The sequence below is a fragment of the Camellia sinensis genome, chromosome 2 (assembly GCF_055761805.1).
Source record: "Camellia sinensis isolate YWXY chromosome 2, ASM5576180v1, whole genome shotgun sequence".
NCBI classification, from domain to species: domain Eukaryota; kingdom Viridiplantae; phylum Streptophyta; class Magnoliopsida; order Ericales; family Theaceae; genus Camellia; species Camellia sinensis.
In genome coordinates, this window is record NC_138962.1 from 70793524 (window position 1) to 70809862 (window position 16339).

Consider the following 16339-nt stretch of genomic DNA (forward strand, 5'->3'; position numbering starts at 1 on the left):
AACTGCACCAAACAGGCACATTATGTGGATCAACATAATAACTAAATAATTAATTTAGTCTTACACATAAGCCAAACACAAAAGATGTTTAACAATTAATTGAGAACTGCTATGGCTCCAACAATCGAGCACAGGAGATTTATTTTCCATTTTTCTTGTTCCCATCAGTTATACAAGTGTTCCCACTTTACTTTTGGTTTAGGTATGGAGCCAAGCCACTGTCGCAATATAGCCTAACATGCAAAATGTCTGGCTTTGGCCCGGTTGCATGTTAGTGCTTCTACGCTAAGCCTTCTTGTGGAGTCCGACTATGGTACGTAAAAGTGGTATTTATTTGCATACCGTACACAAAAACAATTTTAAGCCTTTAGATAAAAATTTGGACTAAACTATTAGAGATTCTAAAAATTTTATAATATCTCACTCATGTGAGATAAAAATTTTAATCGAAGTTTTAGTATTTTTAACATTACTCGAATCTAGGATCTTGACCATCCAAAAATAAAATGGCAACCGGTTATAACCGGTCAAGAAAAACTCACTCTTTCATTTTCTCGTTCCACATTTCGTCTCTACCCCATATTCTCTGCATTGTCCTGGCTTAATCTCCATCCATTTGATTCATTGTTTCCGGCAATCTGCCCATCGTCAACGACCCTCCCTGGTTCTTCTTACTTCCCCAGTTCCCTAGCCCTAGTTTTTTTCTCACTCTCTACTCGTTCTTCTCCTCTGCAGTGCCAAAACACGTCGAAGAAGATGTGCAATGGCCAATCACTTTGGATTTGCCTAGAGAGCTTCTCTAATTTATCACTGAAAGCAGCAAGCTCTTTAGGTACTTGCATTTTTTTGTTTAATTTGTTAATCTAATTTGGGTTTTTTATCCTAGTAAAGTTTGGATTTAAATTTGTTTGGGAATTAGTCTGTTTGATTGTTGAGTAAGTAGAGGACAACAAAGGAAATTCATATCCATTGATTGTAGAATTTTTGCTCTGTCAGAAAAAAAACAAACTATAATTCCTTTTAAGATTTGTTCAATTATATAGTTCACACAAAGGTTGGGTTATCTGTATGAAAGTTTAGAAGTAGAGAATTCTAGATTGATTCCTTGCTAATTGCTAGGCACTGTTGGAGGCCAACGCTACATTGAATTTTCTTTTTTTTTAAAGATTTTAGTTAAACATTCATAAAATTAGGAGCTCCATATGTTATATACCTCCCACAACAAAATTCTTTGTTTCCATATTCATACAGCTCCAATATATTCTCATTTTATTTTATTTTTGTCAAATCCAGAGCATTCATGATCCTCAATGGAGGAGAGAGCTGATCAAGACTAATCTAACATGATAATTAGCTTCAAACTAACATACTTTTGATGTACATACACCACCCATGATTTTGAATCGATAGTTCTTTTATTTATTTATTTTTTATTTTTTTATGAAGTGATGTAGTAGTTCATGTCTGTAAAGAACCTAAAAGTTTTATAACATGAGCATGAATAGTTTTTTCTTTTTGTATGAAGAGGTGGTTGAGAAGTTGTGTGTATCTTTACGTATCAATTTTAAGAGTAAATTATACTTTGCACTCCTACGCTTTATATCAAATTTCACTTTGGCCCCTATATATTAAATTGTGACACTTAACCCCATGCACTTTTGGTCAAGTGTCATTTTGGCCCTTTTGCTAGCATCATTGTTAACAGAAGTTAGTCACTTGAAAAACATGTGAGGATAATTTACACTTTGCACCCTTGCACTTTACACAAAATCCCACTTTAGTCCTTACATATCAAAATTGTGATACTTAACTCCCTAAATGATAACTTCAGTTAGCCTCACTATTAACAGAAGGACTCATGTGACACTTGATCAAAAGTGTAAGGAGTTAAGTGTCACAATTTAATGTGTAGAGACTAAAGTGAGATTTTGTATAAAGTGAATGGGGTGCAAAGTGTAATTTACCCCAATTTTAATTACTCACAAGTGCACGAATTTATTGGAGTATAGACAAGGCAAAAATAAGGTTGAACCAACAGAGATTTGATGGTTAAAAATAATCAATTAAACTTAAAATAAATGACTATCTAATTCAACAAATTCTTGAATTTTAATAGAATGAACAATAATAAAATTACAAATATTGAAATGGATGTAATCATGTTAGGTCCTATCTTGTCAAAACCCGCGAACAAACTTATTGATTGAGTTGTAATTTTCTTGAGTTTTTTTTCTTCCTCGCTCGAGCGAAGAAGTACTCGCTCGAGCGAAGAACTGCATCTGGCTTAAAACCTGAAAGAGGTGAATGTACGCTCAAGCAAAGCATTCGTGGCTCGAGCAAAGATCAATGTACGCTCGATCGAAGCTTTGGTGGCTCGAGCAAAGGATTGCGTCCATACAAAAACCTGAAAGAGGTCATTCCTCGCTCGAGCGAAGGGTTCGTGGCTTGAGCGAAGGCACTAGTGGAAATCACGCGAGATAAGCTTCTCGCTCGAGCGAGAGAAGCTTCGCTCGAGCGAGCTTCAAAATTCAGGATTTCTATAAGTAGTTGGTTTACTCCAAAATTAGGATTACTTTTTCAGATCTATTTTGAGGTTTTCCAAGGTTTTCTTCTGGAGAATTTTTATGAGTTTTTCTTGATGTTCTTGAGAGAGTTCTAAACTTATGAATTGAGATTCATACATCAAGGAGTTTGATACTTTATATTCAAGAGAGTTCTCTTCGGTGGCTTCCGAAGATTAAAAACGTAGAGTTTCAAAAGGCGTTTGATTCTATACATAGTCGTTAATTCGACAAGTGAAGTTGTGGAATCAACTTCAGGATTGATCAGTTCCGTGACGAAGGCATGGTGAAAGAGTTACAGAAGATTCGAGGACAAATTGACTGGGTTGGGTAATTTGTGTATTATCTTTGTAATATTTCTTTCTTCAGTAGTGGATTGATTAGTGGCGGTTTGCCCGTGGTTTTTGATTACAATTGAAGGTTCTTCAATTGTGGTTTTTCCACGTAAAAATCATTTGTGTCGATTTATTGTTTATTCCCAAAAACAAACAAACTAAAGTCACTCTCGTAAGTGCTTGTTGATTTTAGATTGAGTGTTTTGGATAATTGGGATTTGGAATATTTTAATCTTGATCTAATCATGAATCACTTAGGATTTTCATTTGGTATCCGAGCAGGTCGCTCTTTTTTTTTTTTTTTTTTTTAAACTATAGGAGTGTGATTTTGTGTGACTAGTATTATGGATTCTATTCATGAAGGTAACTCGACTCATAGACCCCCTTTACTTGACGGTACAAACTATTCTTATTGGAAAGCTCGTATGAGAGCATTTTTAAAATCCATCGATGAGAAAGTTTGGCACTGCGTAATCTATGGGTGGAGTGAACCTATTGTCACCATTGATGGCATTGATATTCCTAAACCCCTTGATAAATGGGACACAACTGATTACCAAAACTCGAGTTGGAACAGCAAGGCTCTCAACTCCCTCTTTTGCTCCGTCACACCTGAAGAATTTCGTTGAATTTGCACGTGTGAGGTAGCAAAAGAGGCTTGGGATATTCTTGAAACAATTCACGAAGGTACTACCTCTGTCAAAAGGTCAAAACTTCAACGTCTCACCTCCGCCGTTGAAACCCTTTTTATGCGCGACGATGAGACATTTGATGATTTCTATGCAAAACTCAGTGATATCGTGAATTCCTGTTTCACACTCGGTGAAAAAATCCCAGAAGCTAAAGTTGTTGGAAAAATTTTGAGGTCCCTTCCCGAGAGATTCCAATCAAAGGTGACAGCCATTGAGGAGGCTCAGAATGTTGATACCCTCAAGCTTGATCAATTGGTTGGAAATTTGTAGACTTATGAAGCCCACCAAATTTTAAAGAAAAAACAAAAAGAAAGTGTGGCTTTCACTAGCGCTCATGAGACTGCAAAACCTCCGGAGACTGAAGTTGATTTAGAGTCTGAGATGACGGCTATGCTCACAAAACAGTTTAAATTTTTTTTGAAAAAGAAGCCTAATTTCAGAGACCCTATTTCAAAAGATAAGAGTAATGATAAACCCAAAGCGTTTCCATCAAAATTTGCTCAAAAACTTGAAAAGAAGATTGTAAAGGGGCAAGGGGTCAAGTGCTATGAATGTCAAGGGTTTGGTCATATGTCCCTTGAATGCCCTTCGAAAAAGAATCGAAAGAAAGTCTACACTGTGACTTGGGATGATGAAAGTGGGTCGGAGCAAGAACCTAAAGAACCTGAATCCAGTGAAGACGGGGATAGTGCTTTCATGGCATTTTGGACCACTTTTACTCAACCTCTTCCAAAGCCTTCGGAAGTAGCTCGTGGTCAGAACTTGCATCATGCTCCCACCTTTGATGGGACTAACTACCTGTATTGGAAAATCAGAATGAGGGCTTTTCTGAGAGCTTTTGAACCAGAAGGTTGGCAAGCCATTGAAGAAGATACAGAAAGTGCAGATAATCCGGGCAATCAGAGAGCCCTGATCACTATTCATGGAGCAATTTCTAATGAAGAACAGCAACAGGTTGTTCACTGCACTAAGGCTAAAGATGCATGGGAAATTCTGAGCCAATTCCATAAAAGAAGAAATTCACCTCCACCTCCATCCATCAACTTTTCAGCCTTGGTCGCTAGATTGGATGAGGTCAAGGAGAATGAAGAGCAAAAAGAGGATGATGAAACATCTGAAGACAATGATGAGATCAATGGCGATGAACTACAACAAGCTTACGAAAAGCTGTACGAGGAATCTTTGAATTTGCCCAAAACCAACGACAAACTCTCTCTCAAGCTCAAAACATGTGAGAGCGAGAATGTCCGGCTAAAAGGAGAACTTATAACAGCAAAACAGAATGTCATCAAGATCTCAAGTGACAGGCAAGACATAGGTGGAAAACTTCTATCCTGTGAAACTGAAAGGAATGAACTTCTGAAGGTATATTCCACATATGAAGAAAGGCTTGAAAGTCTTGAGTTGTCACAAGCTGCATTGGAAGAGATAGTCAGTCAGAAAGATGAAGAACTCCGTATCGTTAGAGCAACAATTGCCATGTGGAACAAAGGTTCCAGATCTCTAAAAGACATACTCGGATCTCAACAAATGGGTTCTGACAAAAGTGGGCTAGGCTATGGTGCGACAGCTCACAAGGGACAAGCATCTACCTCACATAACCTGAAGACTCAAGCAAAGGGAAAATTGAAGGTAGACCAGGATGATTCCTCTCTTCATCTACCGAAAGCAGGTAAGATCAACAAATGGGAGGTAAAACCTATTTTTATTTGTCATCACTGTGGTAGGTATGGCCACATTCGTCCTTACTGTTTTGAATTGTTTGATAAGGTGTCTGAAAAGGATAGAAATTCAAATACTTTTTGGGTTAGGAGACAACCTTACATGACTAGGCGAAACACCAAGACTAAAAAGATTTGGGTAAGAAAAGATGATTTGACTTGTTTAGTTGTTCACACTGCTCTAAAAGCACGTGACTCACACATGTGGTATCTTGATAGTGGGTGCTCTCGTCATATGTCTGGTAACAAATCCTACTTCATCTTTGTTGAAAAATATGAAAGAGGAATTGTTACCTTTGGAGATGGCGGCACTTCTAGAGTCATTGGTAAGTGTTGCTGGTCTTCCCAAGCTGGATAATGCCTTACTTGTTGATGGTCTTAAAGCAAATCTTTTGAGCATTAGTCAAATGTGTGATTCCCATCATGAAGTATTGTTTCAAAAAATAAATGTGAAATTTTGGATAAAAAGGAAAATACTGTCTTGCATGGGGTTCGCACATCTGATAACTGCTATGGGATTCTTACTACTAATGATCTCACTTGTCATTCTGCCATCATAAGTAACATTGACCTGTGGCATCGAAGATTAGGTCACATGAATTTCAAAGACCTAACTAAGATAGCCAACAAAGAGCTTGTGAGAGGAGTACCTAAACTGGGTAAGAATTTGAGCCATGTATGGACCATGTCAACTTGGAAAGCAAACCCGTGCCCCTCATAAAAAAGTGAACAGCTTTACAACCAAACGTCCTCTTGAATTAGTTCACATGGATTTAATGGGTCCTATTCGCACTGAAAGCATTGGAGGTAAAAGATACATTTTTTTAACTGTTGATGATTTTACTCGGTTTTCATGGGTAAACTTTTTAAGGGAAAAATCTGATACGTTTAATGCTTTTCAGGCCTTAGTCCTTAAAATCCAAAATGAACAGAGTGTTTCCATTGGGCGTATCATAAGAATCCGAACTGATCATGGTCGTGAATTTGAAAATAGTTCGTTTTCGGATTTTTGTGATATGCATGGAATTAAGCATGAATTTTCTGCACCTATTACTCCACAACAAAATGGAGTGGTTGAGAGGAAGAACAGAGTTGTTCAAGAAATGGCTAGGGTTATGCTCCTTAGTACGAGTCTTCCTCCTAAGTTTTGGGCCGAAGCCCTAAATACTGTTGTTTATGTCATAAATCGCGTGTATTTAAGGCCCGACACTTTACAAACTCCTTATGAATTGTGGAAGGGTTTGAAACCTAATGTAAAATACTTCAAAACTTTTGGGAGTAAGTGTTACATCTTCAAAGATAGAGTGCCCTTGGGCAAATTTGACTCCCGAAGTGATGAAGGTATTTTTCTAGGGTATTCAACCAATAGTAAGGCTTTTCGAGTATATAACCTGTGAACTTCATCATTAATGGAATCTATCAATGTGGTTATAGATGACATAGGTTCACCTACTCCAGCAACAAATGAGGATGACAATGGTGAGTCTCCAATCTTGGATACTAAACCACAAAATCAAGGAGAAGCTGCGGTTTAATCACAAGAAATTGTTACAGCACCATCCTCACAGGTAAGCTCAAGTCCAAAGAGTGCTCAAAGGGATATCACTCCTATTGCTTATATCACCGCAAGTCCTGAACTTAAACCATCGGCAAGGGTGAAACTGAATCATCCAGCTCAACAGGTGATTGGAAGTGTTTCGAATCGAATGAAAACCCGAAGACAGATTTGGGATGAGGTATCACATATGTGTTATGTTTCTTTAATTGAACCTAATAATTTTAAAGAGGCCTTGCTAGATGATAGTTGGGTCAATGATATGCATGAAGAATTAGGTCAATTTGAGCGTAACAAAGTTTGGACTCTTGTTCCCAGACATAGAGACATGAATGTGATAGGTACCAAGTGGATCTTTAAAAATAAATCTGATGAGAATGGTACTGTTGTAAGGAATAAAGCTAGGTTAGTTGCTCAAGGCTACACACAAGTAGAGGGTATTGACTATGATGAGACGTTTGCCCCAGTTGCACGTCTTGAATATATTCGTATTTTGCATGGTGTTGCATGTTTTCTTGACTTTAAGTTGTTTCAAATGGATGTGAAAAGTGCCTTTCTGAATGGGTACTTAAAAGAAGAGGCATATGTTGAGCAACCAAAAGGGTTTGAGGACCCTAAATGTCCTAGTCATGTCTACAAGTTAGACAAGGCTTTGTATGGGTTGAAACAAGCCCCTCGGGCTTGGTATGATAGACTTACTACCTTTCTTCTTGATAATGATTTTCAAAGGGGTAGTGTGGATAAAACTTTATTTGTGAAACAGACTAAGTCTCATATTCTTGTTGCTCAGATATATGTTGATGATATTGTGTTTGGTTCCACTGCTGATCATCTTGTGAAATATTTTTCGGATTGCATGACACATGAGTTTGAGATGAGCATGATGAGAGAGTTGTCTTATTTTTTGGGTCTTCAAATTAAACAGTCTCCTTCGGGTATGTTTGTTTCTCAATCTAAGTATGCTAAAAATCTTGTGTCAAAGTTTGGTCTTGAGTCTGCCAAACATGCACACACTCCCATGAGCACCAGTCTTCACCTCTCCAAGGATTCCTCTGGTATTGATGTTGATCCTACCCTTTATAGGAATATGATAGGAAGTCTTTTGTATCTCACAGCCAGTCATCCGGATATTTCTTTCAGTGTCGGTGTTTGTGCCCGTTACCAAGCCAGTCCTAAAGAGTCTCACCTTCTTGCGGTAAAACGCATCATCAAATATGTTAATGGGACATTGGGGTATGGGGTTTGGTTTTCCACTGATACTACAGCTGAAATTACTGGTTTTTCTGATGCTAACTGGGCAGGGTGTGCTGAGGATAGGAAAAGTACATCCGGGGGGTGTTTTTACCTTGGGAATAATCTGGTTTCTTGGCATAGTAAAAAGCAAAATGCCATCTCTCTTTCAACTGTTGAGGCTGAGCACATTGCTGCGGGGAGTTGCTGTGCACAAATGTTGTGGATGAAGCAAATGCTTCATGATTATGGGATAGAACAGAACACTCTCACTCTTTTCTGTGATAACACAAGTGCCATAAACATTTCAAAAAATCCTGTCCAACACTCTCGCACCAAACACATTGACATTCATCATCATTTTATTCGAGAGTTAGTGAAAGAGGGCCTTGTTGTTCTTGAGCATGTCCCCACTGAGCATAGAAAAGCTGATATTTTTACAAAACCCCTTGATCTTCTTTGGTTTGAGTTCCTTAGAAAGACCTTGGGTGTCATGCTCGATCACTAGAGTGTTTCTTGCTCCTTGAGTAGGTGTACGTGTTTGGCCTTATGTGTGCTTAGATGCTATAATCTCATTGTCATTGATATCTGCTTGTCTTGCATCCAACTTTTTATGTACACTACTCATGCTGCTTATAAGATCTCATTGGTCATTGTTCATAGCTCATTTTGAATGCCCATGCTCATTAACCTCATGATCTCATTCTGTACACATCCTTGAGATAAATTGTTGCAGGGGTTTCCGCACAAGTGATCAAAGTTCTCTATGGACCACTAACAGTGTTTCTTGTACTTTTACAGTGGAATTGACCTATACTAGTATATCATGGGTGATGTTGAGTCTCTTAACCATTAATCATCTTTTTTCACTTCCACGGTTTCTCCCCCAGTTCTTTGAAGTCCGGGCATTAGGAAAAGGCTACCTCAGAGGCACCAACCAGGCCATCCTTTCTGATTTCATACTTCTCTGGTTTGGCTTCTATACTCTTGAGTGTGAATGCCACCAGTGAGTGCCCACAAGGAAGAAAAGTTAAAAAAAAAAAGGACTCAATGATTGAGGGGGAGCCTCCGCTGTTACTCAACAAATACCCCGTGATTCCTAGTGGTTTGACTTTTCTCTGTGGTGTTAAGTTACTCTTGGTGGAGGTCCAGCCATCCGATCACTACGAGGATTAACTCTAGCTCCGTGGACTCTCATGGATTGCACACACACACTTTATTTTTGTGAGCTCTCATGTTGGATTTTGAGTTGTACATTCTCATGTAGCTTATGATCACTGATTATATTTTATCTGCTTTGCTCATGATTACAGTGTCATTGTTTTCAAAATTGCAAGTTTACAGGTTTCATGATGTTCAGATTATTTCATCTTAGTCTACATTTTGCTTAAATGTGCTCATTTACTTGAGTTCCAGGTAGGGGTGTGCATAATACCACCGAAACCGCCAAAACTGTACCGAGCCGCACCGTTAAGGCAAATTCGTTATTATTTGCCAATCGAACCGCCAGTTTTTGGTAAGAAAAATGGCAAATTCTAGTGACACTTTTATCAATCCGCCGGTTTCTATTTTTCTGCCAAACCGCACCGACCCGCACTACTATTAAATCATGTTTTATAAGATTCTAAAAATTATTTTTTACTTAAGTTTGCTTGTTGTTCTATACCTTAGAATATAGTATTACATTACTGCTCGAGGAGAATTCAAGATGTTAGTAATCCAAAATAAAGTTAGATTCCAATTCACTTTTCAAAATTTTTTTTTTCTGGCCATGTTGCAAACTTACATCAGCTCACTTTTCAATCTAAATACTTTTCAACAGTAAACATTTTCAATATATTGTAAACACTGAATGCTATTAATTTTACGTATTGTATTTGATCATTGTAGCTTCCACAAATGCTTGTAATGAACTGATGGCATAGTCGTTGATATTATCATGTTGTTGCTACACTTGCTGCATCAGAAGAAAGTTTCGCAAGATACTTAACATCACGGTATCTCTCGTCTTTTTTTTACTCTTTATTTAAGTTTTGTAATTTGAATTATATTTTTTATAAACCGCCAATCCGCCCGAACCGCCAAGGCAAATCCGCCATTATTTGCCAACCGAACCGCCGGTTTTTGATAAGGAAAATGACAAATTCTAGTGACACTTTTATCAATCCGCCACCCGCCATACGGTTTTTATTTTTCTCTCAAACCGCACCGACCCGCACCGCGCACACCCCTAGTTCCAGGTCTCACTTAATGTTATTGAGTATCTTGTTTCTGTTTCTTTGGAAAAAAAAATAAAAAAATTTGGTTTTGTTTTTTTTCCATCTTGGCTCGAGCGACGGAGTCTTCGCTCGAGCGTGCGTCTGCTATTGCTTTAGACCTGAGAGCTTGTATTTTTGGCTCGAGCGAACCATTCTTGGCTCGAGCGACCGCTTGCGCTTAATTGTACTCGCTCGAGCGAGAAAATCCTCGCTCGAGCGAACTGTCGCGGTTCAAATTCTAAATCTGAGTCTTTTCAGTTCATTTTTCCCCCCTTTTCGTTTTTTCTCTCTTCCCTAGGGTTTTGGTTCTCTCCATTGCTGATCTCGTCCGTGGATTCTCTCCTGGTTATAGGGTTTTTCTGTTCCCTCTTGTGCATTACCCGACATTGGTAAGTTTTTTTTTCTTTCTTTAGTTGTTTTTTGTGCTTCGTTTGTCTTGTAAATGTGCCTTTGCTCTATTTTGCTCTAGGGTTCACCATTGTTACTTTTGTTTTTTTTTTCTCCTATTTTCGCATCTATCTTGCATCTAGGGTTCCTGATTCGCAATTTTTTGTTAGGGTTTCACATTCGGGATTTTGTTTTCACATTGGGGTTTTCCTCTACATATACATATCTTGCCATTCTGCAATTGGATTTTTTTTATTTAGAAGTTCTCTTTGGGAATTTCTTGTCTAATGGGAATGTGGTCTGCTTTACATTGGGGATTTTGTTTATATCTATACTGCCTTGTTCTCATGTATTCTGTTCTCCTTATCTTGCTCCATATCTTACTGGATTTTATAATGCTAATTTTTGTTTTGTTGGACTAATGGACTAATGTTTTTTTCTGTGCTCCTTGGTTTGGAATTGGGGATGTGGGGTTTGTCTGTTATGGATGGTTATTGGGTGGTCTGTGTTTCTGGGTTCTTCTTTGCTCTGTTTTTCCTTTGTCTTTGTCATGCCTCTGTGGATTGTTTAGTAATGGCAGAGTCTTCCAAGCGTCGCAAAATGACTGTCTCTCGTCCCCCTTTCAACACTGCCAAATTTGAATCGAAAGCAAAGGCCAAATTGTGTTAGAGAGACCTTTGCCTCTCGCAAAGTCCATTTAGAGCGCAATGTTTTACCAACTGATTTTGAGGTCCTTCCAATTCGTTCCTTGTTCGATTCTTTAGGTGGGGATCAAGTGTTACACTTTTCAGGTCCACAAAATCTAAGTCTCATACGGGAGTTCTATTGCAACATCCACTCTATTCACAAAGAAGCCTGTACCTTTAAGACTTGGGTTAGGAAGAAGTCCCTAGCTATTACTGGGGATTTGTTTCAAATATTTCTTGATCTTCCTGAAGTTCGTAACTGTCATTTTCCTTTTCTTACCCGGTCCGGTGTTGATTTTGATAAGGTTGCCTCTGAGTTATGTGGTGTTGATCGGATTTGGCCTGCCGGGGCACTCATCCAACAGAATGAGTTGCTCCCTTGGTTCCGTCTTCTCAATCTCATTGTATGTGCTAACATTTATGTCACCACCCATTCCTCCCATATTACCCAGGACCAAGGTTATGTTTTGTATTGTATTCATCACAGACTTCCTATAGATCTTCCCGAAATGATTGTTTCCAAAATGATCGGGGTTTCTGAGGGTAGGAAATCTTTGGGGCTTCCTTTATGGTTGTTTGATTACACGTTTTCTCACTTCATTTGATATTCCTGTTTTTGAGGACAATGAGTTTGCACATCCCATAAAACCCATCACAAAACTCACCGTATCCCAGAGTCAGGCTCACGTGAGGGGGAGTGTGTCTGGGGTCGGGAATTCCGGTGCAGGTGGTACAGGTACTGCAGGTGATGATGATCCTCTTGCCGAGGAAGAGGAGGTTGAGGCTGCCTATGCTACTCCCGCCAGTGCTCATGATCGTTCTAGCTCTTTCCGTGGACAGTTACAGCACTTGGAGCAAGCTGTGACTCGTCGCCTTGATCTCATGGATGCTCGCCTCAATGAGCAGAGTACTATGCTAGCACAACTCCTCTCTCTCCTTCAGCTGCAGCATCCACCCCCTCCTTTTTCCTAGTGTTGGTTTTTTGGTTATTTTCTGGACTTTTTTGGTTTCTTCTATTCGACAGTTGTACTTTTTGGCTAGTTTTGGTATTTCTTGCTTATCCTGTATCTGCCCGCTTCTGTTTTCCTCCCGGACAAAAATGGGGAGATTTGTTTTGGATTGATATACATGGGGATGTAGTGTGCAGACAGGATTCATGCAATGTTTTGGATTGATGTACAGTTTGCAGACAGGATTGATGCAAGGATATATGCATACTCATGATGCATAATCATGGTGTTTTCTTTACAGCTCAATGGATTAATTTTTCGTTTATAAATGCAACTGTCTTAATATTTTTTTTGTGAATAACAAATCTTTTTCAAGTTTATGGTGTGCAGATTGGGTGGTTATCAAGATTGGTTTCATTGTTGTCTATCATTGAGTTATAATTTATTAGATCATTCCCTGAGTTGTAATTGTTTAGCCAATTCTTCGAGTTGTAATTGTTTTAGTTAGTTCTTATGTTCAGGAAATTGTTTAGAAAGTTTTGTCCGGGTATTGACAAAGGAGGAGATTGTTAGGTCCTATCTTGTCAAAACCCGCGAACAAACTTATTGATTGAGTTGTAATTTTCTGTGTTTTTTTTCTTCCTCGCTCGAGCGAAGAAGTACCCGCTCGAGCGAAGAACTGCGTCTGGCTTAAAACCTGAAAGCGGTGAATGTACGCTCGAGCAAAGCATTTGTGGCTGTAGCACACCCGCGTGGGCCTCATGCTACAGCTCGGACTCGATTTGTGTCACGGTTCTAAATCCGAACCAAAGAGTCCAAATCTGGCAAATCGTTTTGAGAAAACAGATTTTTTTTTGAAAGAAATGCCAAACATGGACTGCTTTGCCAGATACAGAGTCGCCACCTAAATATTTTATTTTGGGGGAATTTAGGAAACCCTGACTCGGTGCCAAAGGCCACGTGTCCGTCATCACCGGAGTTGTCTCGGCTCGAGAGCTTGGGTACGATCGGGGAAGGTCAGCTATGAGCACCCCCTTTCGCCCGGTCCGGAGACCGGCCTCTACTAACCGTGATACCCGATTTTGAAAATCTTATGTGTTCTTATTCCGGTTATTAGCCTAGAATTACTATGTTATGCGCGCAACAAACAAGTATAGACTAGATTGCGTAATTTGGAAATAAGTATTGCATATCCGCTTGTTTTGAAAAAGCGTTTTGGGATTTGCTACTCGCAAGTAGGCTAAAACACGGATCTCAATGAATTTTTCCAACTCAGGCAATCCAACCTTCACCCACAGGCATTCAAACAGTTTATCATATAAGCATTTGGCCGCATGGCAAGCATACTGTCATGGCAACACTCACACGCATGCGGGATGCTAAAAACATAAATACTTACATCGTACTCCGTGCCAAAACAGTAAACTAGTTAGCAAACATGCATGTCCTAGTTCATGTTAAGAATGGCTAATGCATCGCATGCAAAAATGCAATCTAGATAGGCTCGGCTAACCTAAACATGGCCTATGAAATGCGACCAACTATCACATATTCAATTTGTGAATTGTAGTGCAAATGCAGTTAGCGTGATGTACCGAGCCTAATGCATGCAGTACAAATGCATGAATGCACGCATGCATAGCATAAGGTATGCTAAATTAAACGTGCCCTAATCTACCATCATAAGCAGGTAAATAAAAGGGAAGAAAGACGTGAGGTTGGAAGACATACACACACTCACGCACACTTATTACATAATTGCCCTCACTCGAAAGGGCCAAATAAATATTACAGTCCGAATGATAAACGAATAAAATTATTACAGAAATTCTAATTAGTTAATGGAAAGAATGCAAAAGAAAGAAGAGGATGGCCGCAGCCTCAGCCTCGGGACGCGCAAATGATGCATGCCCGGAACTCGGCTTACCCAAAAAACCCGTACCGTACCCCTGCCACCTCTGTTTGTACTGCCCTGTCTCTCTGAAAATTGCCAAAACTCCAGAACAGGTTCCTTGCATTTTGTAGAGCACCACCGGCTAGACAGAATCCCCACCGGCAGTCCAGAATTTCCACCGGCTGTCCATAGGTTCATTGGCCGTTCAGATATTTCCGGTCGGCACTAAATTCTGCCGGTCGGCAGAAACTTCCTGCAGAAGACAGTTTTGACTGCAAACAGAGAACAGGCAGTGCATGGCATGGAGTTTTCAGGCACATGTGAGCATGGTCATGCTTCCTATCATGCTTTGAACTCAAGGAAGCATGACCCTCAATCCTCGAGCCATCAATGGTGTATGATAGCCCAAGGGATCAAATTTGCCACTTGATGTAAAGATGCATGCAACAAACAAAATGAGAACCAAAGCCTTATCAAGTTGGAGTCAAAGGCCCCGGTGACCGAGAACCGAGACACATTACATCACTTGAAGTATGAATGTTCCTTGATTCCCACACTTGGTTTGACACCCCAAACCAAGTAAATGCAATGCATGTTATGCAAACATGATTTAAAATGCAACAATGACATGGAAATGCAAAGCATGCCAAATGTTATGCAACTTATATGGCGAGTATGCAATGCTAGACATGCAAGATGCGATGCGAATACGAACAATTTAAGCAATGGGACCAAAATGTTACAACACTTAATGAAGCAATCATGCAATGGTCACAAGACAAGCATGCGAGGGGGCCTCAAACCATAAAGGGGCAGACCTTAAACCACCCCAAAACAGCGGCCAAAAGTGTCTAAAAGGGTGGACAAAAACCTACGCCAACAAGCAATCCAATGGTCCCAAGGCTAAGGCACAAAAAAAAAGGCATTTCACCCCCACCAACATGACCACTCATGGCATGACTAAAACAAGTAAAGACAGAATTTTTTACATGCAAAATGGACTCCAAACCCTCCTAATATGGCAGCTAAGGTGACTTCCATGAAATGCCCCCACCAAGCCTCATTTCTAGGCATAAAAAGGTACACCCTAAGAGCATAGAAGAGGTCACAAATGCAGGCATACAAGCATGATTTATGGACTGAAATGGGGTCCTAAATGATGCCAAATCATGAGGATGATCATAGTTATGCATGCTAGAGGTCAAAATGTTCAAAGCTTACAAGCCAAAACATAAAGAGATGACATCAAACAAGGCAAACATGGCTGAAATAGATGATCAACAGACCTCAAACATGATGAAATAATACCAAAACCTTCATGGAACCATGCCAATATATGCAAGAATCATGGCCTAAGCACAAGGGGCATTTCTAGGCCAAATGGAGCAATACAAAGCAAGTACTTTAAGCATGCCAAGAGACATAAATCTGGCCAAAAACAGAGGTTACACATGACCTAAAATACCTAAAAAACTTCTGAAATGAGGCAAAAAATGATCAAGCACACATGCTACCCTTTTAAGCCAAAAAGCAAGGGAACAAAACAATGAAGGGAAAGGGGGGGTCCCTCCCCTATGCAAGACTTCAAACCACCTTCTTTATCACTGAAAATCAACTAGTTTTTAGTGGTGAAAAGACCAACACACTCAAGCAAACAAGGCCTCACAAGGGAAGCACAAAAAGGGCCAAATAGAGCCTAACAAGGTGAGTTTGCACTCAAACCACAAAACAACCTTAATGAAAGTTCTAAAGCATGAGAATACAAGCCTTTTTCATGTTATGCACAAAAGCTAAATCAGCAAGCAAGATAGGTAAAAAACTATTGCAAGTTTGGAGAATATAAAGCAAGATGCTCACCCTTGAAGAACCTTTGAAGAACAAATGGTCCAGCCCTCCTCTTTTGATGAAAATTAGTCCAAAAACTCAAGAATCAACCCCCCAAGTCCCTCAATCTCGGAGCAAGGTGTAATGGTGTGTGTAATGGTGCAAAAGTAAGGTAAAATCACACTTTTGGGCCAAATAACACACACAAAGGAGGAGAGGGAGGGAGATATAGAGATAGGATGTATC

The 16339-nt window shown here is 39.5% G+C and overlaps 1 long non-coding RNA gene across 2 annotated transcripts; it reads left to right on the forward strand.

The window, feature by feature from the left end:
• Positions 1-571: 571 nt before the first annotated feature.
• LOC145820109 (uncharacterized) lies at positions 572-10380 on the forward strand. 2 transcript variants are annotated; one of them, XR_014361078.1, is made up of 3 exons: positions 572-832; positions 9511-9610; positions 9985-10380. It is a non-coding gene; the product is annotated as an uncharacterized LOC145820109 (long non-coding RNA). The 2 variants fall into 2 exon arrangements; XR_014361077.1 differs by lacking the exons at positions 9511-9610; positions 9985-10380 and adding an exon at positions 1294-1524.
• The last annotated feature ends 5959 nt before the right edge of the window (positions 10381-16339 follow it).